Below are 2644 nucleotides of genomic sequence, written 5' to 3'. Positions count from 1 at the left end.
TGGCTGGAGACAAATACATTTTTCTGTGGTAGCTCACCCACTTCCCATAATGTCATCTTCATCATCACCATGTCAGTTTCTATTTTGTATGATCTAATTCCCAACCTACTGTATCATTAGTGAGCATGAAAATATTAGAGGTTGTAAATTGGGTTACTAAGTTATAAGATTTTATTTTCCAAAGTACAGAAAGTTTATATCTGTTTAGCTAAGGGAGTATTTTTTAAGTTTCATGATAAAGTAGATTTTTTGTATCCTGTACTTGGCTCTTAATTAATTGTATTTGCTTATTCTTAGTACAGGGGAATTTTGTTCCGAGCCATTCTTACATGAACTACAAGCATGAAAGCATTTCATATTCTTTTGTATCTGTCCATTTAGCTGATGCATATGTAAATTTGTAAGACATTTGCAAGAGTTGGCATACTAATACAAAGTCACAGTAAAGTGAACTGGTGTTTCTTGTGTCTTTATGGTAAGAGAAGTAATTTGTTTTGTACTCTTAAGAAATTCATAGGTTTTCAGGCCATGGAATGATTTTCAGTAATTTTGTTAGTGTTTTTATCATAGGATAAATTGACAAGTAAGTGATGGATATTATTGTCCACCATACTTTTTCTGTGATATGCAATAAGATGCTTTTTTTCTATTTATCTTATATTTTTCTGGTTTTATCACAGCAGTGCCATATGTAATGTTTACAGTACATGTACTCTTTTTTTTATTGTTTTTATTTCTGCTGCACAGTAAACAACTCAAACTCTTTTACCAAGATATTTCAGGACAGATTTGTAGAATGACATCCTGATATTTATCAACTAATACTGATGATCTTTTATCATATAATTTTCCCTCCTAGTGCTTATACCTCATATGTTGTTTTAACCTCATGTTAACAAGTTAACACTTGTAGTTTTTAATGGAATACATTAATCTATAGCACAGTGCAGTAATTTATATATTTTTCTTGCAACTCTTCACATAAAATTTTGTTTCACTGTGTGAAGCAGTAGTGGTAAATATTCTTTAAAACTGTTATAGGTATCCTATCTTTTAATAGATTAATGTAGAATATTAATGGTGATAGGTTTCTTTATAACTTTTGCATCCAAAGGATTTAACACATCTGTATCTTCTGTTTAGGAAATATTGTGAACTTGAAGCATTTTACTCTATTATTATTAGATATTTTTTCCAAATCACAGAATTAATGAAAATTCTTCAGCTTTTGTAGGTTTAACTGCTTTTTGCAACAAAAGTAGAACTGGTGACAAGTTTTGAATGCTGTTTGATTTAATAGGGAATGCTATCTTAAATATTATGGAATCTATCTTCCATACCTTTGTTCCTGCCGAGTTCTTGATACGAACTTGTTCAATATTGATGTGGGACCTGGCAAGAATTGTTGTGACTAATTTATGCTTCAGTGATGGTGATATAAATATTAAGATTTTTTTTGTCTATAAATAAAACTTCTCTTACCTTTTCATTGTGCTTTCTTGTCCTTTATTTTTCATATAAGAAACTTTCTTGCAGAAATGTCAAAGTTAAATAGAGAGTTCAATCTAGGGAAGCTAAGCAATCTGATACCTTTAGAATACCAAGTAGCCAAAATATGAAATTCTTGGAAATTAGATATTGCTTAGACAAAATGCAGAGGTGAATATGTGTAGACTAATAAGGAGAGCTGTTGTTGTATAAATACAACAAGAGCTGATTGGTAAGCCCTGATCTTATGCTGCAAATTAATTGTTCTCTGTTATATTATGGAAGCTAAATGCAGTTTGTGATTTAGCATGAGACTATAGCCTGTATAATCAGATGCATAGATCCAATGCATACTGAAGCACTCAGAATCTGCACAAGATGTATAGTTCTCAAATAAATATGTACAGCCTTTGTAACCATTCAAACAGCAATGAATATCAAGCCATATGGCTTGCATAGGAGAAAAGCTGTTATGATTCAAGTCCTTGGTAAACAGCAGTTAGCACACATTCCCATATTTAATCTGTAAATTTAGAGACAACATTTCCTACAGTATGAAAACTTTCCACTTCTATGATTAAAGATATTTGTAGATTACACATTTGAAAGATGAAAATTATCCTTTTACCTCTGAAAATTTTACGTAACATGATAGAGTATATGAGACATAAAGGCTCAAACAACACAATCTACTGTATCTCTTATTTTCGTTTGAGATTTGCCTCACTATTGTTGTAGAATGGCTTTTGTCACACAATCTATCACTATCTGTTGTGAAATTTGCTTCAAAATTGTCCTAGAAAGGCTCTTGCCACAATCTATCCCCATGTGCTGTAAGATGTGCTTCAATATTGTCCTAGAAAAGCTCTTGCCACAATCTATCCCCATGTGCTGTAAGATGTGCTTCAATATTGTCCTAGAAAAGCTCTTGCCACAATCTATACCTATCTTGTGTAAGATATTCTTCAATATTATCGTAGAAAGGCTCTTGCCACACAATCTATCAATATCTGGTGTAAAATGTGCTTCAATATTGTCCTAGAAAGGTCCTTGCCACAATCTATCCCTATCTGGTGTGAGATTTGCTTCAATATTGTTCTAGAAATGCTCTTGCCACACAATCTATCCATATTTTGTGTAAAATTTGCTTCAATAT

Source organism: Palaemon carinicauda, chromosome 16 (genome assembly GCF_036898095.1).
Source record: "Palaemon carinicauda isolate YSFRI2023 chromosome 16, ASM3689809v2, whole genome shotgun sequence".
In the NCBI taxonomy this organism is placed as follows: Eukaryota; Metazoa; Arthropoda; class Malacostraca; order Decapoda; family Palaemonidae; genus Palaemon; species Palaemon carinicauda.
This window is presented reverse-complemented; position numbering follows the sequence as displayed.